General features: G+C 39.3%; 1 protein-coding gene across 8 annotated transcripts in view; it reads right to left on the bottom strand.

Moving 5' to 3' along the window:
• LOC124232924 (amyloid beta precursor protein binding family B member 2) overlaps nt 1-23,045 on the bottom strand; it is a 364,177-nt gene that overhangs the window by 249,982 nt on the left and 91,150 nt on the right. For 6 of the 8 annotated variants that reach the window (XM_046649842.1, XM_046649840.1, XM_046649839.1 and 3 more), the window contains exon 3: nt 12,420-12,525. The exons of the other annotated variants lie outside the window; for them this stretch is intronic. The gene's annotated coding sequence lies outside the window, so the exon portion shown is untranslated. The remainder of the gene's footprint in view (nt 1-12,419; nt 12,526-23,045) is intronic. 8 annotated transcript variants of the gene reach the window in all.

Below are 23,045 nucleotides of genomic sequence, written 5' to 3'. Positions count from 1 at the left end.
GAAAACGAGGACCCCAGGAAAAGGTACCTATGTGCCTCAATGTCACATAACTAGCAGGTGGCAAAACCAGGACCAGATCCCAGGTTTCCTGTGTTCCTCCATCTTCTCTAATAAAACTGTTGAGCTTAAGGTCAGCAGTACCACCTTAGTATGTTGGTAGAAAAAGTCTCCACACAAAATCATCTCTTTTTTTTCCCAGTTTTCTTTAGATATAATTGATATGTAACACTGTATTAGCTTAAGGTGTACAACATAATGATTTCATACATGTATATATTACAAAATGATCATCACTATAAGTTTAGTTAACATCCAATACCATACATAGTTACAAATTTTTTTTCTTTTGGTGATAACTTTTAAGACCTACTTTCTTAGTAACTTTCATATATATACACGGTATTGTTAACTATAGTCACCACGCTGTACATTACATTCCCAGAATTCATTTATCTTATAACTGGAAGGTTGTACCTTTTGACCAACTGCTCCCCTTTCCCCTATTCCTCACCCCACACCTCAAGCAACCATCAATCTGTTGTCTGTTTCTCTAAGTTCGATTTCTTTAGATTCTACATATAAGTACGATCATACAGTATTTGCCTTTCTCTGACTTATTTCACTTAGCATAATGCCCTCAAAGTCCATCCATGCTGTCACAAATAGCAAGATTTCCTTCTTTTTTATGGCTGAGTAATATTCCATCCACTGTGTTTGTGTGTGTGTGTGTGTGTGTGTGTCTCACAGTTTCTTTATCCATTCAGTTGTTGCTGGACACTTAGGCTGTTTCCATATCTTGGCTTATTGTAAATAACACTGCAATGAACATGAGGGTGCCTATATCTCTTCTAGATAATGATTTCATTTCCTTCGAATATATACCCACAAGTGGAATTGCTGGATCATATGGTAGTTGTATTTTTCATTTTTTTTTAAAGATTTTATTTTTGCCTTTTTCTCCCCAAAGCCCCCCCGGTACATAGTTGTATATTCTTCGTTGTGGGTCCTTCTAGTTGTGGTATGTGGGACGCTGCCTCAGCGTGGTTTGATGAGCAGTGTCATGTCCGCGCCCAGGATTCGAACCAACAAAACACTGGGCCGCCTGCAGCAGAGCGCGCGAACTTAACCACTCGGCCACGGGGCTAGCCCTGTATTTTTCATTTTTTGAGGAACTTCCATACTGTTTTCCATAGTGGCTGCATCAAATTTACATTCCCACCAACAGTGCACAAGGATCCCTTTTCTCTACATCCTCACCAACACATTTTATCTCTTGTCTTTTTGATGACAGCCAATATAACAGGTGTGAAGTGATCACAAAACAATTTCTTCAAGACTCTTAACCACATCAGTATATGCCCAATATGGTTAAACCAATTCAACCCTGTCCTAGGAAAGGAAACTCCTAGAATTATATGGAAGCTTTTGTACTGATACTGGACTTTCTCATAGCTGTGGCTATCCCATCCCTGTGGAAAGGGGTGAGGGTCTGCCCCATGAGAGGTGGACTTCCCAGGGTCAATTATCTTGGGAAGAGGCAGAGCCTGAGATAAACAGGAACTAGCAAGGAAAGACCTGGCAGAAGGAAGAGGGAAATCCTCCCTTTCCAGGGCCTCAATCTCTTTGATGTCTGGACTCTACATCCAGATGTAAAGTCAGTTCCCGGGGTGGAGGTTGGTGGTCTAGGCCAGAGAGGCAGCCTTCTAGAGGGCTCAGTGAGGATGGGTCTAGGCCTGCTGTATCTAGTAGCCAATTTTATGAGACTCTCAGGGTTTTGTTAAAAGTCATAAACTCAGCTTTGATCTACTACAGGGAATTAAGAACATGTTCTCAGGCTAGGGATGGAGTGGAAAATGGGAAAGCAGAGTCCCCAAAGAGCTAGCACAGTGCTGGCAGCAATGATTAAGAAGGTCCCTAAAGAAAAGGTGAACCTTTGGGACAGGAATCCAGGTACGAAGGCTGGGCTCATCTCATCATATGAAGATGGTGTCCTTTACTTATCATCTCAAAGGAGGAGGCATTAATTTATAACTAGGAGGCACAATGGGTTTCCTTACAAATCATCACAGGTTAAACACATTTCTCAATACTGACAATAGAGGCTGATATTCAGCTGGTGAGCACTGTGATGACTGTCCAGAATGTTCACAGTCAGCATCCATTCAGACTGCCAGAAACTGGCTATTGACTTGTGTGTGTGTGTGTGAGGAAGATTGGCCCTGAGCTAACATCTGCTGCCAATCTTCCTCTTCTTGCTTGAGGAAGATTGTCGCTGATCTAACATCTGTGCCATTTTTCCTCTATTTTACATGGGATGACACCACAATGTGGGCTGACAAGTGGTGCTAGGTCTGTACCCAGGATTTGAACCTTCAAACCCCAGGCCACCAAAGCAGAGTTCATGAACTTAACCACTACACCACCGGCCGACCTCTGTTGTTGACTATTTTGAGTTTCACCCTTCCAACAATAACACGTCTCTCCATCCTTAATATCTGCTATTAATTCCTAAGCCTGGGAGAACCCTAACCTTTGTGTTATACGCTTAGTGTTTATCCCAGATTCAGGAATGAATAAACATCCTATTAAGAAACTCTAAGCATCAGATATCATTATTCCCATTTTATAGGCTAGAAAATTGAGGCTCAGAGGAAGAACTCATCCACGGATAGCCAGTAGCAGACCCAGAATTTAATTCCAAAACAAACAGAATTTGGGGACTGTGTAAAAACAGTCCCCCTACTCTGGAAATCTATGCTCCAATGAAAGGTAACACTGCAGAGAACAAGAAACTACGGGACTTGAAGGTAAATGCATCACTATCTCTAAAATATTGATACGGAAAACACTGGTTAAAAGCATGGTTTTAATTCTACACCCAACTCTCATTCTGCAATTATTGTCAAGCATTACCTGAATATCTAAAGCCTTTACATATATTTGTACGACAAAATACTAGTTTGTTTCTTTAAATCCATGTATATGAACTATAAAACCAATTTAACCGAAAAACCCCAACATACATTTTTTTAAGGCCCTTGGAGGCCCTATGTGAATGTCTCATTTGATTAAATTACCAGTAGTTTCAACAAAAGACATAATTTAAGAAGATTTAAGAGAAAAAATATGAATTTAACAATTTTTCCCTCAAGCCATTTCTTTAAACCTCTGACAAAATCTCTGTTCTAAGAAATTATTTCTTTTACTTTTTACTTAGAGACAAATGAAAATGCACCTGAATTGAATTACCGCTGCTGTGGAAACACTGAACAAAACTACTGATGATGACAAGATTTTCTCAAAGGATGCCAGATTCCCTGAAGCATTACCCATCACCACAGTAACCTTTAAATGCCCTTTCTCATATGGCTATCCCAGCCGTTACTTGTAACTAAAGTTCTTTTTGTCAAAATCAACTTCTTTCTCTCTACAGCTGATTCTTTTCAGCTACCACCTATTTTCTCTTCTTTCTACTTATTATAAGAGATCAGACACTAGTTGCATATGTAATTTTACTGGTACTATATCCACATTAAGTTAATTCATCAAAGCAGTCTAAATGCTATGAAATTTTTTTTTTAAAGATAGAAAATGCCACCAAATTCCCTTGTTAGTGGGGTGGCCTTTTAATTTATCATCCAAACCAGGACACTTGATATGGAAAGGAGACATTATCAAAAATAACAACAGAAAACAGGCATAGTCAGGATTGTCCTAGCAAACTTATTTATTAAAGAACCAAATACTGTGCTTAAAGCCAAAAGTCTCAAAAAGTGAAATAAAGTCCATGGTGGGAAAGCACACATAGAGGGTTCATATGTGAACACAAAGTCAGAGGAGTCAAATAAGAAGATTAAAAGAAGGCTGCTGTCTCTCTCAAGCACCCAAACCCAATGGCATTTCCAGATTCCCTAAACACAGCTCCTCCTCGCCTTGGATATTAAAACAGTTTGTACAGGGGAATTAAGTCCGTCATGTCATGTTCTCTTCTTGCTTATTTATTGGTTGAGTTTATTGCCACCCTCACACTCTTCCTTGATATTACCTTAACTTATCCCCTTCTTTATGAGTCTCCTTTCCCCTCTCTTCCCTATTTTATTTCCCATCACTTAAGCCAATCCACCAGAGTTAATGGGTACCTGCTACATACCAGGCACTGTGCTAAGTACCTCCTATATAAAATGGGGAATTCCAAGCTGAAATAGATACAGTTCTTGCCAGGTAACTGTTCAAATTTTTGTTTGCAACAGTTTGTTTAAAACTCAATACAGTTTCACTCCAACCTCCATTTCTGCATGTGCTAAGCAGCCCACGCAAGGAGCACAATTGCCAAGTATTCTAGCAAAGCCATCCCTCTGTTTCTTTGTAGATGATTGAATATGCACACTGATGTAAAAGAATAATAAACTAAACAACTTTTGTTAAGGTGTCAAAATGTCTACCTCTCCCAACCAAGACACTGCGGCTTTTTGGGGGAGCAAACACTCTTTCTTGAAATCCTGTTTCCTCCTTGAAGCTGGTGAGGGATTGATCACGTCTTGCCCACCAATGAATTTCCAGCACCTTGCAGAGTACCTAGCACAAAATAGGCACTCAGTCAATATCTGCTGAGTAAATGCAGGACTGAGGGGCTCATGCTTAACCCTTTTTTTTATTGCAACTCCTCAAGATCTTTCCTCCATCGATTATCTTTTCTTAAAAGGCAGCTCCACTATAGTAACAGCTTTGGGGTCAGCCAAAAAATCTCCTGTTAAATCCTCAGCCACTTAACAGCAATGTGACCGGGAGCAAGTTTTCTAAGCACTTTCTTTGCCTTATTTTTCATATCCATAAAATAGTCCTAATCACTCTGTATGCCTTATTTTTCTCATCTACAAAACAGAGACAGCACTATCTAGTTTGTGAGGTTTTTGTGGTATGTATGAGATTTGAAAACAATTTATGAAAATGGCCAGGCAGGAGCCCAATAAATGTGTGTGGAATGAAAGAATAAATTGCCATTCTATTCTGTGGCTCCAGATCAAAACGTAACCACCAAAATTTAATTTGGCAGAGTCGATCTTCAGTCAAACAATGTATTTGTACCAAGACGTGTAACACACAACTGGAGTCTGTCTGCTGTTGAACATCAAAGGAAGAATTTAACATCTGCTTTGAAATACAGGAAGACAACAATTAGCTCACAAATAAAAGGGAAAGGTATGCAATTTGATTTTATTTTCCCCACCAAAGTCCCCACGCATTCAGGAATTATCAGCTCACAGGAGACCGAAACTTTTTTGCAGGGGTCGCATGGTGGGAGAAGATGACCCCGGAAATGGTTTTGAAATTCAGCATTTATTGATAGCTCCTGCTTTTCCCCATCAAGAATGGACAGGCCAAGTTTGCACTTACTCTAAAGTGCAAAACTAAACAGTCAAAAACTATAAGAATAAGATCGGGTCTGAAGAGTATTTTTATCCAACTAACTTGCTCTTCCAGCAATCTGAGATATAAAACCTCAAAAGGGAATAACATCATGAATCTTTGTGCAACTTTAAATTTATGAAAGAAAAGAAACTCTGACAGACAGGCGTAAGTTTATTTTGGCTGCAGAGCAATGTTCTGAGACCAATTCTGCTGCTGTTTCACCTTCCCTTCGGGCCAAGCAGGGGCCCACGGGTGTCAGAAGCTCCTCGTGCCCCATTTCCAGCACACACATCTGAACTCACTGTCTACTGAGGCTATCAGAGCTCTTTACGGGCTCTTACCTTCCTTTTTTCCACTAACAGCGGCAGAGACGAGCTAGGAAACATCCCCAGGGCCTGCCTTCCCTTCTCACAGCTCACTGTGCTCCTCTCCTGGAAGATGAAAGAAACCCCAGAATTTTTCAAAGCCCAGAGGCAACGCTGATCTCGAATAACATCTTCCATTTTCTTAAAAGCCATCATTTCATACCCTCTTCAAGCACAGAGAGCAGAAAACAAAGCTTAAACTGCCTCCTTAGAGTTCACGAAGTAGATGCAATAGTTACAAGAGAACCTGAACTCTAGTTTAAAAACAACAAAGGGTCATCCTGGGATAAACATGGGCTACAATATTGAAGTGTCAAATTCTGTCCTACAAGCTCACAATTTTGGCCTCCTTTAATGAGTATCTTAGCAAAAGTGGCTCCCATCTGGATGAGGATTTCTTTTCCCCTAAATTCCCAATGAGAAGGACCTGGCCACCTACGTCCAGAAAAAATGGCCAAGAAAATCCTATGAATAGCAGTGAAGCACTGTCTGATACAGCACCAGAAAGTGGGAGGATGATGCAAAAAGACCGCACAGGGTTCTGCTCTGCTGTACACAGGGTCGCTAGGCGTCAGAACCTACTCAATGGCACTAACAACAACAACAAATTCCCAACGAACCAGGCACACTAACCTATCATCACAACCTGTTTTCTCACCCATCCTCATTTTACAGATGCTTTCTTGCCAAAGGTCACAGAGTTTATAAGCAGAGAAATTAGGATGCAAACCTACGCAGTCTGACTCCAGGGCCTCTGATAACATGCCCTGGACTGGAAAAGCACATCTATCTGTTCTTTAAATCTGAGTCCAGTAGGAACCATAAAAAAGTGACCTTCAGCACCAAGGATCCACATATTTTTACAAACTGATGTCCTTTCCTGCATGAATGACAGTGTTAACATTTTTTTTACGGACCCAAAAATATCATTTAAGACAAGTGAGTTTTATACATGCCACAGCAATGCAGCAGCAAGCACACGTGCTTGCAAGAAGTGCACTGTAATCTCAGCTTTAGCCTTGGACAGCAACTCACAAATTATTTTTCAGATGAAACGACAATTAGGAATTTCCTAAAACTTCAGTGATCGATCTAGATATCAAAGTAAAATCCAAGACCCTCTTTATAAGTTCTACTTGACTATAACCACAACTGAAGCTTTACACATATAAGAAAAAATTACTGAATTTTAGGAGACTGAAAAAATCTTAGAGATTAGTCATCTTATCAACACATATTTTATTGAGCAAAGGGTTATAAAAGACCAAAAAAAAGGAATAAAACTGGATCCCAGTTCTTCAGGATCTTACAGTCCATTAAATTAAAGATTTTGCAAATAACTATGACCCAATTCAAGTTAAAAATAATAAAAGATAAAATCAGAATATGTTATCAGAGCAATTCAAGTAAGGTATTAAGGCAGTTCAACATACAGAACAGATTAATTCTAGGCGCAGCACAGTGGTCAAGAGCATAGACATGAGAGTCACACAGACCTGGGTTCAGGTCTGGACTATGCCACTCCCTATGCGTGTGACACTAAAGAAGTTATTTAACTTCCCTGAGCCTCAGTGTCAAAATCTTTAAAACAGGGCAATAACATCTACTTCTTACAACTGACAGAGAATTAAATAAGATGAAACACGTAAACCTCTTACCACACTTCCCATGACATTCACAGGGTTAACTGTTAGCAGCGGCTTCCAGTCCCAGACATATTATTTTACCATCTCGTATGTCTACCTCCTTCTCTTACCAATACCCCTTAACTGCTCTGTCCAGGGCCCTACTAGATCCCATTATCAATTCTCCTTTAAAGATGAGGAAATAGACTTTGAGAGGATGGGGAACATGTCCAATTTCATAGGTAGTGACAGACCACCATGTCCACCTCTAGATTCTTAGGCCTTCGGGCACATGGTTATTTCCTTGTCTAATCTCTCCTATTATTTTATAAGCAATTAAAAGGCAAGTAAAGCATCCTATTGTGTAAATTTTAAAAGATGCCCTCTCTAGGCAGGCCCAGCCCCAAGAGTGCACAGCTTGGTGAGCAATATGCTGAATGGTTATCGGTCCCCACTACCCACCACTCACACATACGCTTGTGCAGTGAACAATCCGCACAACCTCACGCGGCGGCCCTGGGTCTCTAGCCTCCAGTTTTCTCTTCTTCAGTCTCTATTCCATGCTGTTGCCCAAGTGATTTTTGTAAGGTTCCCATCTAATCACGAAATTTCTTCTACCTTAAAACTTTCATGGCTATATATTGCTTAGATGCCAAGTCTCTAGCGTGGCACACACGTGGCCCTCCTCACTCTGGCACCAAGGCTTTGCAATCTCAGATCCTACTCCTCTCTCTAACGTGCCCCACACCGCAGCCAAGGTGGACTTCTCGCCACTCTCTAAACACGCCACGAGCTTCCATTCCTCTGCACCTTGACACACGCTTTACCAACAGCCCCATCCACTGTCCCCTCTTCTCTCTGTCCTCTAACTCAGCCCTCAAGACTTATTTCAATGCCAGCTCTCCGATGCAGCGAGCACCTTCCCCGATTCCTCAGGAAGTGACTGCCCCTTCCTCGGCAGGCCCACGGCATTTGTGAGTCTACCCTCCCCACCAGCTCCCCGAAGTCAGGAGGACACTCCAAGGGCTTTCAAATTAGATGGATCAGAATTAGAATCCTAACTCCAAACATTTTCTAGCTGTGCGAATGTGGGCAGGTTACTTTCCTCCTCGAGTTCCAATGATCCCTCCTCCAAGAATCACTGTGAAAATCTAGTGACTTGACGCTAAGGCTTCCACGCTTGTTAAGACTTGGAACCAGTCTGAGGGCAGAATCCCAGGACATCTTAGTATATTCAATTGTATCATGTGAACTAAGAACTATTCTACTAGGAGAAATTATGACTTTATCATAGGTATGCAGGTTCCCTAATATAAAATATATGTGTGTGTGTGTGTATAAATATACACGTTTTTAAAATCCTTGTTCTAAGTTTATCAATTAAGTGCTTGTTGTTTCTTGACTTTTTTTTCCCATTGCTAATTGATCTTAACAAGTAGTAGCAGGTACCAAAAGTTTAGGAAAATACCAAGAAAAAAACTTAAAGATTAGAAAATTCTATTCATAACTTATTTTGGAAGTGATGGGTCAGTAAAAATCACTACTGAATTTTAGTGGTCAAACACCTTTTTGAAGAACATCCAGCCCACCGCTTGTCACATAGTACATGTTGAATAAATGTTATCTGAAAATGAATTTGAAACTCAAATTAAGTTCCTTGAAAGCTAGGGCACATCTCATCCATCTCTGAATAATGAGCTCTTATCATAGCACCTGGCACATAGCAGTTGCACAACAAATGCTGGCTTAATAAATGAACTTCCAATTGACACAGCACGCAAAGGTCCATAAAACATTCTGCATCTCCAATTAATCTGGATTTCAACTTGCTCCAGTAAATCCTATTCCAAAGTCTATGAAATGTTCCTTCTGGATTCATCACGTCATCTGACATATTCAGTTTCTTGAGAGGGAGAAATATTTAAGTAGAATCCTTTAGGCACAGAAATATTGATGAAGACAGCTAAGCATGAGGAAGATGTCACCTGCACTCTTATAATATAACAAAGGGACCAAAAAAGACACAACGTTTTATACATAACACCTGTCAGACAGCGATACTCACAAATTTGAAGACACACTCAGTCCCACACGTCTCCTGTTGAGAACATGTCTGGTTATGGTAAACACCGTAGAGATTATAGAAGGCGAATTCTATTTTATTCTCTGTTCGCAACTGAAAAACCTACACCACATATTTCACATATTTATACTCCTTTCTCACTGAAGGCCAGGATAGCCTCAAATTAAACAAAAAGCTAAGATTCCATTGTTTCTCGTTCACTAAAAATGATACTATAGGTAATTGTCTATTAGCTTGGATAGTCATTATTTATTAAGTGGAAAAGACAGGATGCCAAACAACTTGCAGCATATACTACTCTTTTAGTATTAACAGAAAATAAATACATATATGCATTAAATAGGATAAGATAATAGAAGCTATTTTTTACTCCTTTTAAAACAACCCATGGCTAATCTTTCAAAGGCGCATCTACATTTTGTCAACATTACAGACACAGGTTTCCAGAAATCTACCTCAAATAATTAAATAAAATGCTTGAAACAAGGAAGACTTTGAAAACACATTTGTGATTAAGAAAAAAAATAAACGTGGAGGACAAAAGGAAGTTAAAAAGGAATGTGGAGGTTGCTTAGGGTTCTGAATGTTCCCTAAAACTGTATTTGCCAGCCTAAAAAGAAATCACCAATACATTTAAGTACCCCTTATACTTTTCAAAGTACAGTCGTCCCTCAGTAGCCAAGAGGGTTGGTTCCAGGAACTCTGGGCGGATACCCCAACCGGGGACACTCAAGTCCCTTACATAAAATGGCATAATACTGTGGTTAACATCGGCCCTCCTTATCCACGAGTTTCGACGTCACCAAACCTGCAGAAAAGGAGGGTCAACCATACTGTCAGAAATATTCTCTCTTGACTTTTGTAAATTTCAGAAAGGACTTCCCTCCTTCTCTCCCCACACACCCTTCTCCCTTAATATTTACTTCCACATAACTAGTTCTTCAGGACTAGATTTATGTGGAACATACTTATCCATTATAAACTTCTTTTTTTTTTTAACTCAAAGATGAATTGTGGACATCCTTCTGTGCATATAAATATGCACCCATGACATCAGTTTCAGCAAGCAGGGACCTTTTTGCCATGGTCTCTCTGGTAATGCAGGGGCTGTCTTTAGCTTATCATTGTGTTCAAAAGTCTAACAGATGCCTTGCCTCCACAAAATGGAAAATAACTTTTACAACAATGTCACAAAGGGAATATTTTGGTATAATGGAAGGGAAATATTTCACCAGAGACTATTAAATTTTAAAGAGATGCTAAATTATTTGAAAGGCAGTTCAAGCAGCTTACTTTCTAAGGCTAAGTTATATTTCCGATTTAAACACCACTGCAAATATCTGGATCCTGAAGTCCAGAGAATTAATCTTTTGTCCTTTTCATTCCACTTCTGTGGACAGATTGACGACTACCAACACAATCCTCTTCGAAATATCCTTCCAAGATGGAATAACAATTACACCACATAGGATTTCCTTTATGTTAAGGTTAATATGTGAATACAAGACTACAAGATTCACCTAAATAAATTGCTATCATTTTTTAAGTTCCATTGACAATAGTATTTCACTACTGCAAGTATTTTGCTATAACAAAAAAATTGTTTTTGGAGAAAATTTTCAAAGTCCTTGCTTTCAATGCATTTATGTTTTAGCAAAGACTTGATGTCCCTCAGAAACTATATTTGTGGTATGTCTATACTGTGTGTATGTCTGTGAATATTTTTCAGTACAAATGTCTTATTTAACTGCAAATAGGTTTCATAATTAAAGACCTTTACCTTATTATAATTATTACAAAAGAATACACAATTTAATTATAAGCAAATTTTAGTACATACAATATAACAATAAAATCTGATCTTACTATGTAATGCTTCTATGAAACTTACAGTGCAAAATTCTTATCTGTCTTAATTTGTTTTAGACATGTTTCAACTAGCTCATTTGTACTGTCAGAACGTAGAGGAGCTGTAAGACACAGGACATACAAAGTTTAGAAAACTATCTAGTAATTTCACGGACAAACAGTTCTTGTTGTCAGTGATACTGTTTTTGGAACATGCCAGAAAAGAGATGTGTGTGTATATGTGTTGTTTTGTTACATTCTTACGGGCCATTCATACTTCCAAGTAGTATCTACAAAAAAGTAGATTGACTTTATTATCTTTAAGGCCCATTTTACCTTGTCAAAAAGATCAGGAAATAAAATTAAAATGTATGGCCCCAAGCAATTTTTTCCGAAAGATACTAAAACTATTCATACAGGTGTCTCAATTAGAATACCTCAAATAATTTAAACAGATAAAATTAAATAAAATTAAAATTTATGGCCCCAAGCAGTTTTTTCTAAAAGATACTAAAACCATTCATACAGCTGTCTCAAATAGAGTACCTCGAAAAAGTTATAAAACAATAAAACTGACAGGTGCATCAATTCTTCCAAGACCAAGCTACTTGAGGGACTTAGTGAATAAGTGATTCCACATTTCATTTTCCTTTCCAGACAAGAAAAGAACGAAATGGATTTCATTCTTATTCTAAAAATTGAGAACCAAAGGCCTTTCCAAAATATCTAAAAGTCTACAACACTTAAAGCTTGGAAAACTGGACTCTCTTTTCTGTGCCATCACATTACACTGCCTTACCTTTAAACTTTAATCCATCTACCGCACACCTAATCAAAGGTTTTATCACAACCTTCAGGACTCAGTTAATGAAACACAAAAGAAACGGCACAAGGCTGAAAGTCATCCTGACCACGTGGAAGTTCTTTTTAAAAAGGTCTCCTGAGTCCCTTTTCCATGTTTCAAATCCATAAGAGCATATAAAATTTACTAAGCCAGGAAAGAAAGAAAGCAGAAAACACGGACCCAGTGTTAATTTTCGGAGAGAAGTACAGCAGAATTTTTAAAAAGCAAGATAGAAAATTACTTACTTTTCCCAGGTCTTTGGTACAAAGCTCAGAAGGCAAGCTCCCTTTTTTCCACAGAGTTTGTTAATTAATAGCAATCACTCAATGAGGTCAGGCAGCCCAAATATATCTAGAAGTTGTATAGAGACAAAAAGTTAAAATTCAAAGTCAGATTAGAAATTAAAAACCAAAAGACCCCATTGCTATTCAGAGTCACTCTGCATAATTAAAATATGGATTTCATTGGAATATCTAAATGAGGAGCTCTGTTAGCTATTTTTCTTTCAGAACAATACTAACAAGGCTTGCTAAATCTACCTTGTATTTTGATCTGCTATCTTATTAAAGTTCCTAAAGCAGGAACGAGCGAGGCTTCTTGGCAACCACTCACAGTAAAAAACGTCCTTCTCAGGGAGTCATAAAAGGCAACTGAGGGAGGGTATGGACTTCTAATTATACTGTGACGTGGGAGGGAAAGTCATTGGAAATCACACTTGCCTGCCCACCTTCCAAAGCTGAGCTCATCTCACAAACACAGAGGTGCTTGTCAATAGAAGTGAACAATAACAACTTAAAGACAATCATCGACAACTTTTAAATGCCCTTCAGATGTATTCATTTAAGCACACTTCACTTTTGCAGGTGGGAATGAGAAGAGAAAGTCATGTTAACTTTTTTCTAACAGAAAATCTGAAAATTCTGCATGATCATAATGTCACTTAAAACACAAGTTATGGAGCCGGCCCAGTGGTGCAGTGGTTAAGTTTGCACAGTCTGCTTTGGCAGCCCAGGGTTCACCAGTTCAGATCCCGGGCAAGGACATACGCACTTCTTATCAAGCCATGCTATGGCAGGCATCCCACATATAAAGTAGAGGAAGATGGGCACGGATGTTCACTCTGGGCCAATCTTCCTCAGCAAAAAATAGAGGAAGATTGGTGGCGGATGTTAGCTCATGGCTAACCTTCCTCAAAAAAAAAAACAGTAAGTTATTTCCCCAACAATCTTGCAAAGGAATACACAGGTGATAACTCATTCATAAGATAGAAAAGTCTGTGTAGGTAAAACAGATGCCACAGGTAAACCATAACCTACAGAATGTGCACCCCTCAGGCTCACCGAATCTGGGCCTGAAGTTAGACATAATTCTAAGAAGCATGATAAACTCATTTAAAAACCACAAGAGATTGAGAAATAGGTTAATTAGAAGGCGGCAGGAAGCACTGCTACAGTAGGCAATCATAACTGAAAAGCAGACAGAATCCCACCAACATCAATAGGCATTACTTACTATTACTGCCATTGTTACTGCCAACACTTACACAGTGCTGACTCTTAGACCAGATTCTTCTCCAAGTGTTTTACATATATTAACTCTGTTTAGGGTAGAGACAAGCAGACTCTCCCCTCGACATCACCGTATTACCACACATTACACTCAGTTCTGCTATAACACTTGTGTTTGTTCCAAGATTGACATATTACAGAACAATGTGGGCATAACTCTAATTTCACATTTGTTTATGCAGATTTCACTGTGAGAAACACCAAATAATAGCAGAAGATTGCACCCATGTGGAACCCAGCTGCAAAAGAATACAAAGACTGAACAAAGTCCTTGCCTCAAACACCTACTGGCATGCCCAGCCTCTACCAGTGTGCTATGAGCCAGATCCGTCCACAGGGTGCCTGAACTTTCCTTCCGATCCCAGCACTTCACAATAACCCAAAGCTGCAACCCTCCCAAGGCCTCAGTCCACAAGAAAACATCAGCACTTTGTCAAGGGAAAGTGCCAGATTTATTGTACTAGTTATTTCTTTCTTAACCATCTAATACATGTAAAATTGTGCTACAATTTTTATTCAGTTCCTACTTTGTTTTTTTAATGTGTCACTGATAAAGGTTTTTGAGTGTCGTGTCCCTGACCCTATTTTTCCCATAAGTGCTGTGGGTTTTACTGCATGATTTTACATAGCACGCTGATTTTCAGAAACGCATATATCACACTTTAGCAGGACTAACTGTACAATAACTAGTTTATGAGGATGGATTTAAACCAGAAAGGGTTAAATTGAGATTTTCATATCTTTTCACTATGTTAAAAAGGATAGCAACATATGTAACACAATTTTAGAAAGGTTCTCATTCACAATGAGTTCAATCAGCAAGCACAGACCCTTCAGGGTCAGTTTCACTTATGTAAAAAATTTATTTCTGAGAAGTTCCCTAATGGTGTTAGACAAATGAGGTGTTACTACACCATTCCAGACAAAGATGATGGTGTTATAAAGACAGATTCTTTCAGACAAGAGGGCTTAATCGTAATTGCTACAAAGGACACACTGAATTGAATTACTTTTCATTTCTTGAAACCAATAAATTGAAAAAAGACTCTGAACACATCCTTCAAAAGTCCAAGATATGCATAAAGATATGTACAAAGAAGCTTTTCATTATAAGTCGTATCATTTTAAGCAATTTTAAAAAATATAAATATCCAACAATGGATAAACAGTTTAAAATCTATAAAATATTTAATAAAATGGGAAAATGTTTTCAAGCAGTGTTCATTGGGAATGCAGACTATAATGCAAGATGTTCAGTATGGTCCCAATTTTGTTTAAAAGTATCTATAACTAGAAAAAAACTAGAAAGAAAAAAATGTCAGCATTTTGAATAGTTAGCTGCTAATTAGAGATCAGGGAAATCAGAGTAGAATAATCCTTACTTTCTTTGCATTTTCCTGTGGTATCCAAATTTTCCACAATAATCACATCTACTTTTACAATTAAAAATAACAGTATGCTGTACAAAAACAGAACAAAGGCATTTGATGGGAAAATTCACTTTTATCCTCACTTTAACTTCACATATGAATCCAGTCAATAGAATGAAGGCCAGCCCAGAAACAAGGACACCAGAAGCTTCCGCCACAAGTATTAATAAATCCAGTCACATGACCGAACCCTTGAAAGTATTTTCTATCTCACAATTCAAGAGCAAACACAGTCCCAACAGGGATGTTCAAAGTATACAAATCCATTACAGAGGCCAAAATATAGTTTGCTTTTACTGGCTAAAAGAGTCGTGGATTTAATAAAATCCAGATGAAAGAGGATTTTTTTTTAAATTATATAATTGTATACAAGCTGTCTGAATGTCTGAAAGCAATTTCGTTCTGAATGAAAAAATTGTGTTCTGGATAAAGCTCCTTTCCAACAAGATCAAGATTAAAGAAACACAAGGGGCGATGGATTTGGGTGTAGGGATGAGCGCCTCACTTGGGGAGTTTTAAATAGAAAGTAAGAAGAGAGAGACTGATCTTCATGACCTCCCAAAGAACTTGGTTATATTAAAATTTTTCCAGCAACAACGAAACTTGACCTTGAAAATAATCCATTTGCCAAAAATGGTGACTCCTTAGTCATAAGGACGCTTAGTTTAATCCCATCACTGACAGTACATAAGAACTGAACGGCGAAGGTATTCAGGAGTCAAGGGCCAACTGGGGATAATGTGGCCACCACACGCCCGAGTTCACTCACCTATGCTGGCTAGCAGCACATATAAACACGTGCCCCTTCATTTTCAGCGTAACCCAACCGGCTTCCCGAACACCCAGTAAGTATTTAGTGTAGAGCAATTGCTTTAATATGACCCTCCATTCTCAAGAATGTACTCAGGATTAAAAGTCAGTGGTTTTGTGTGTGTGTGGTTTTGTTTCATAAAATTACAAAGCATCTGTAACATTCAGTGTATACATTTGAATAACCACCATATTCTTGCTGTACAAAGCATAGATGTAGTGTCTTTGTTTTTCTGTTTTGTTTTTTTACTTCTCAAAATGCTGACTTTGATGAAAAACAAACAAAAATAAAACCCTTCTGTTTCAAATTTGCTTTTGTATTTTTAAGCATTTTTAAATGGAAACAAAAGCTACTGGCTTCATGTTGTTTTGTCTTAAAGAATAGAAAAGGCAGGGGCTGGCCCAGTGGCACAGCGGTTGAGTTCGCACATTCCACTTCTTGGCGGCCCGGGGTTCGCCAGTTCGGATCCCAGGTGCGGACATGGCACCCCTTGGCACACCACGCTGTGGTAGGCATCCCACATATAAAGTAGAGGAAGACGGGCACGGATGTTAGCTCAGGGCCAGGCTTCCTCAGCAAAAAAGAGGAGGACTGGCAGTAGTTAGCTCAGGGCTAATCTTCCTCAAAAAAAAAAAAAAAAGGCAAATGAACATTTAATTATTCTATTATTTATAAAAAGAGATCACAAAGGAGATGCTCAGTTCCAGAAAAATCAGTCAGTTCAAGTTCAAGATCAGAGACTATCATTTTATCAAATGCATACTGATTACTTTGGAAAATAACTATGAAATTCGTGGCTTCTGTATCTCACAAGTTGCTGCCTAAAATGCTACACATATGCACCTTTAGTAATTTGCAACAAAATATTATAACTAGCAAGTAAATTCAGATACTATATTCAATTATGAGTCTTCAAAATAAAAACTATGAGTTTTGACTTTTAAAAGAAGACATGCTGAAATATACATCCATCTATACATACCTCACCCTGATTCTGAAAATACAGAGCACTGAGGAACTCTCACTATGGAAACTATATTTCTTAAATTGTCCTAAGAATTAGCATATGTATAGCTCAGGAGAATACACTCTCTTAGCATTACCCGACATAAAAAAAGCGCAAGCAATTTTCAGTCTACCTGGAAAACAAGCAGAAGTTATTTTCTCAGGCTCTCTAGTCACTCCCCAGGCAGAATTCCAACATCATCTAAATTGATCTTTGGCACCATCTCACTTCCCTTTTTGCATCACTGTGCCTCCTCTGGTCCAAAGCCCAAAGACCTTCACTTTTGATGGCCTCTTCCTCTTACCAGTTCTTTCCTTCCAACTTCTATACTCCCAATGCCTCCATGGGAATGTTTTAGCAGAAGCTGGGGGATGGGGGAGCTTAAACAAACAATTAATGACTTTTAACCTGCTCTGGATTATATGCATTTTTAAGGAAAGCTTGAGTACTCAGATCTTGGTGTCTAAATACCTTAGCACATTGGAGAAACAGTTGGGTCCAGGCCTGGGGTAAGAAAAGCACAAGATAAGCCTAGAACACTTTACTATGCCAGAAAGCAAGGAAGTGCTCAAATATTAATGCAGACACCACAAAAGCACATAGGAACGGCCTTGAAGGGGCTTCCACTGGCCAAATGCGGGACAGTTGGAACAACAAAAAGAATGATATGGATGAATTAGAACTCACTGAATAAAAAAAGGAACCATAAATCCTGATATTCATGAAAAGCGGGATAGTGAGAAGATCTTCTTTACAAAGAATGCCAGCTAAGAAACACCAAAGGAATAGCAGAACAGAAAAATCCCACTTTGTAACCACGAAGGCAATAATTGATATGGTCAAGGATCATTAATGGACACTAAAACCATCGGGGAAAGGGTTGCTGTGGAACAGGATACTCACATAGTCTCAAAGCATCACCCCGCAGATTACTTATCACTTACCTAGGGGAAAAGGTATCTATAATGGAGAGCTCTGGCAGCCCACCTTACCCAAGTGATGGTTGGCATAATCAATGATAGGCCAATTGAATGTCATGTGTCTCCACAGTGACTAGTCTGTCAACATGCTTAATCTGTATCTAATCATAAAGTAACACCAAACAAATCCAGATTGTGGTACTTCCCACAATCTACAATTGGAATCTTCCAAGATATTAGTGCCATGAATGACAAAAACAAAACAGAAACAGAGTCACTATTCTAGATTAAAGGAAACTAAAGATGAAATGCAATGAATGATGGTAGATGAATCTTGGATAAGGAGAAGGGTTATAAAAGATATCATTAGAATAATCGGAGAAATTTCAACAAGTATTCAAATATTATCTATTGTCTACATTATCTCTTATCTATATTATCTATATATATATCTATATATATCTATTATCTATATTTTAGATAATATTTCTTAGTGACAATGGTATTATGGGTTATGTGGAAGAATATTCTTGTGCTTGGGAGATACGTGTTAAAATATTTAGGGCTAAAAGGTCAGGATCTATAACTAAATCAACTGGTTCAGCAAAAATTTTTTAAAGTGTGTGTGTGTACATGGAGGGAGAGAGACAGACACAGAGAAAGAGAGAGAGAGAGAGAGAAAGCAAATTTGGCAAAATGTTAGCATTTTATATGACAGGCTAGCTGTAACCTATAAAAACCAGTAACTATGGTTACCTGTAGGCTATATCCACCCTTTATAAAGAGAGATCATAAAGGAGCTTATGATTGAAAGGAAACCGACACGAATAGGAATAAAGTTCACTGGTGTTAGAGCACCTGGTCCATTTTTCAAAAAAATTTTTCCAATTCATTTCTCTTCTGTAGCAATTAATGGTCGATAATTGGGAGGAAGACAATTGAGGGAAAAAAAGAAACCCAAGGAAGAGGATGACAACGGGTAAAAATTAGCAAGAGAAAAAAGTTCAGCTGTCTTCCTCTTATTTTGAAGAGATAGGTCTAAAGTTAAAAGTGTTGCCTTGTTTCCCATCCTGGTGAGAAACCCTGCGTAGGTGTGGACATTTCCAATGAGCCAGAAAGTATAAAATCTTTGCAAGATTTCTACTGACCAAACACCCTGGCCAGGGAAGGCTGAGCACTTCATTTCATGCCCACCCTTGGTCAAGCCTAGAACAAGGCAGGCATCAGAGTAACAATCCATGTAAGCAAACATGCATCCCAGACCCACAGCTTTCAGCAGTTGCCCTTAAACTTAATGTGTCTGAAACCGAATTCTCCCCACCAACCTTGATCCCTTGTTTCTACTACCTCTTAGCCTATCCAATCTCAAAATTGCAGCTTCACCTTTCATTTCAGTTTCCAATGGCCCATTCTTCACACCTTCTCTTCCTCGTTCACACCCTCTAGGCCACATTGGCCACAAAGTCCCTCACTTCCCAGGCAGAAACAGCCTCTCTTCTCCGTTCTTCCTCAGTATTTCTGTTAAAGCATTCACTTGGCACTTTTTTTTTTGTCTTTTTTTTTTTTTTAATGTTATGATAGATTACAACCTTGTGAGATTTCAGTTGTACATTATTGTTAGTCATGTTGTGGGTACACCTCTTCCCTCTTTGTGCCCTCCCTCCACCCCCCCTTTTCCCTGGTAACCACTGATCAGATCTCCTTGTCAATATGTTATCTTCCACCTATGAGTGGAGTCATATAGAGTTCGTCTTTCTCTGACTGGCTTATTTCGCTTAACATAATACCCTCGAGGTCCATCCACGTTGCTGCGAATGGGCCAATTTTGTCTTTTTTTATGGCTGAGTAGTATTCCATTGTGTATATATACCATATCTTCTTTATCCAATCATCAGTTTCTGGGCATGTAGGTTGGTTCCACGTCTTGGCTATTGTAAATAATGCTGCGATGAACATAGGGGTGCAAGGGACTCTTGGGATTTCTGATTTCATGTTCTTAGGATAGATACCCAGTAATGGGATGGCTGGGTCATAGGGTATTTCTATTTTTAACTTTTTGAGAAATCTCCATACTGTTTTCCATAGTGGCTGTACCAGTTTGCATTCCCACCAACAGTGTATGAGGGTTCCTTTTTCTCCACAACCTCTCCAACATTTGTTGCTCTTGGTTTTGGATGTTTTTGCCAATCTAACGGGTGTAAGGTGATATCTTAGTGTAGTTTTGATTTGCATTTCCCTGATGATTAGCAATGATGAACATCTTTTCATGTGTCTATTGGCCATATTTATATCTTCTTTTGAGAAATGTCTGTTCATGTCCTCTGTCACTTGGCACTTTCTTATCTTTGCCACAGAGCATTGATTCCACACTTGCCGTAGCAAGTGCTTTGCTATGTTATCTCATTTAAAAATCACTGTCATTCCGTGAAGTAGTTTATATTATTTTAACCCTGCTTTACAGAAGAAATGGACACTCGAGTGAAATAATATGTCCAAAGTCACCGAGTTGTAAAGCTGATATTCAGACTCTGGTCTTCTGATTCTATCCCAATACCAAGGGGCTTCATATTGTTAGTTATGTTCCCTGCCCTTAAATGAAGCCTACGATCCTTAAGGAAGGGATCCATTTTATCCAACTCTGTGCTCTCTCCAGAGCCTAGCAATACCCATAACTCATGTTCATTGATTTATATTTAAAGACTCAACTCAGAGACCATTTTTCTTTCTGACTTCCAGGCCCCATCCCTGCAGAACCAACCACTCCCACTTCCTTGCCCTCTGTATGCATCTACTGCAGCATATGCAAGCCTTAACTGCAGGGTCCATGACTGCCTCACGTGTGCTGGAACACAGCAGGCACTTAATGAATGTTCAAGGAATGAAAGATTTATGCGTGAGACAGTGGAGTTTCTCAACAGGGTTGCTATGCTTTGCTAAAAAAAAAATTTGACCTCATTTTTATCTTTATCTCATGCCAAGGGAAATTATTTTAGGAAAGAGCGCCAGAGTGGAGATGGAGAAGAAGAGAGAGTACAGGTCTTGGCCTGTGGGTCCTACCCACTTCATCTGTGGCCCTGGGTATACTGTGTTCTGGAGCAGTGCTTCCAAACTTTAATGTATATGTAATATCATTCCATACAAATCATGATTCAGTATATCTAGGGTAGAGCTCGAGATTCTGCATTTCTAACAAGCTCCCAAGAGATGTTGATGCTGCTGATCTATGGACCACACTTTTTTTGTTGTTGTTGTTGAAGAAGATTAGCCCTGAGCTAACATCCATGCCCATCTTCCTCTACTTTGTATGTGGGACGCCTGCCACAGCATGGCTTGATAAGTGGTGCATAGGTCTGCACCCAGGATCCGAACCAGTGAACCCCAGGCCACCAAAGCAAAGCATGTGAACTTAACCGCTGTGCCACCGGCCCACCCCTGGACCACACTTTTGAGTAGCAAAAACTTCTAGACAGTTATAGTGAAATTATGCCCATTTAAAGAGATATAACATGTAGACTAAAATGACTAGACATAAATTCAGTGTGTTAATGCTAGTTATCTCTGGGTTTCTTCTTTCAGCTTTTCTATAATTTGCAAGTATTCTACAATGGCTCTTGCTGATGGAAAGAAAAATTTTTAATGCTATATATATATACACGCATTAAAAAACTATACATTTAGGGGCTGGCCCCGTGGCCGAGTGGTTAAGTTCGCGCGCTCTGCTGCAGGCGGCCCAGTGTTTCGTTGGTTCGAATCCTGGGCCCGGACATGGCACTGCTCATCAAGCCACGCTGAGGCAGCGTCCCACATGCCACAACTAGAAGGACCCACAACGAAGAATACACAACTATGTACCGGGGGGCTTTGGGGAGAAAAAGGAAAAAAATAAAATCTTAAAAAAAAAAAAAAAAACTATACATTTGGACATTTCCACTCCGCATAGCTACATCATTATTTAAGCAGGAAAATATATCTAAAAGGACTAGACCTGGGAGATAACAGGTTGGTGAATTTAGCAATTCCCTATCTGCTTATTTTAACATGAAGATTAACATAAAACAGCAATTACCCTTAACAAGCAGTCACCATGACAAACATCGTTTTTCCCCGCTTCTTTCCCTTTAAAGAGAAAGAACCCATTCAGATGAAATATGAAAAAAAGGCAAACCAAATTTAAAAAAAAGAAGAGAAAACAAGCAGGCACTACACTAAACCTCTTCCAAGTGTGTCAACAGAATCACGCGAAGGTTGAAACGGAGGTAGAAACACATTTCCCCCAGCAGAGCGGGCATGGGCTGGGTTCCACAACAAGGCTAAATGGAATAAATTAAAGCAGCACTCGCTGGTGCACCTGCAAGTGAGGTGGAAAGAAATGATCCTCAGAGGAGCCCTTCCAAAGCATAACAAGGAGCGATCATTAAGAAAAGGCAATCAGAGGGTACACATTTGCAAGAAGACATTCCCCAAATACGGGACTCCTCTTCAGTGGAGTTCCGATGGATGACTGGGTATATTCCGTGAGTTGTAGAAGTTGCAGCCCTGGCAGGTGGGCATTTCGCGTCCACTCTGATACCTGCAGCAATTCCAGACATTTGCCCAGCCACATCTGTCTGCGACTTGGGGAGAGCCCCAAAGAAAGAAGGAGCCGAACTGCCCCGCGGCATACGCAGGGCGTTCCGGTTTAAGTAGAACTAACAAGGTTCTGCATCCTCTGCTTTCCAACCCTCTTCTAGCTTCCGGGAGAGAGCTTCCCGTCACAGGCATCAGGTATTCATACTGTTCAATTGCACTCACAGTCCTGATTATTTTGCCTTAAAGAAATATTGTGAAACTCATTGTGAAATTACCCACAAGGATAAGAAGTTTCTGTCGGGAAGGCTCATATATACAAGGGAACCAAAAATCACTTCTGTCTGTCTACACAGTACTATTAAGGATGTGGTTTCACATCTGCGAAGTTTAGTCACACCAGACATTCCTCTCAACTGAAAACAATGTGTCACTGTATCTCTGTTAGATTCTGTGAATCTAGAGCTGGACTACTAAGGCAAGGAAGCAGATGCTGAGTTCTTAAAAAGTGTGATCACTTGAGATTCCAAAACTAGCATCAAAGTCTTTACCTTGACGGGAGAAAAAATC

The sequence above is a fragment of the Equus quagga genome, unplaced genomic scaffold (assembly GCF_021613505.1).
Source record: "Equus quagga isolate Etosha38 unplaced genomic scaffold, UCLA_HA_Equagga_1.0 146_RagTag, whole genome shotgun sequence".
In the NCBI taxonomy this organism is placed as follows: domain Eukaryota; kingdom Metazoa; phylum Chordata; class Mammalia; order Perissodactyla; family Equidae; genus Equus; species Equus quagga.
The sequence above is the reverse complement of the archived record's forward strand: the minus strand, read 5'-3'. Positions and strand labels throughout refer to the sequence as shown.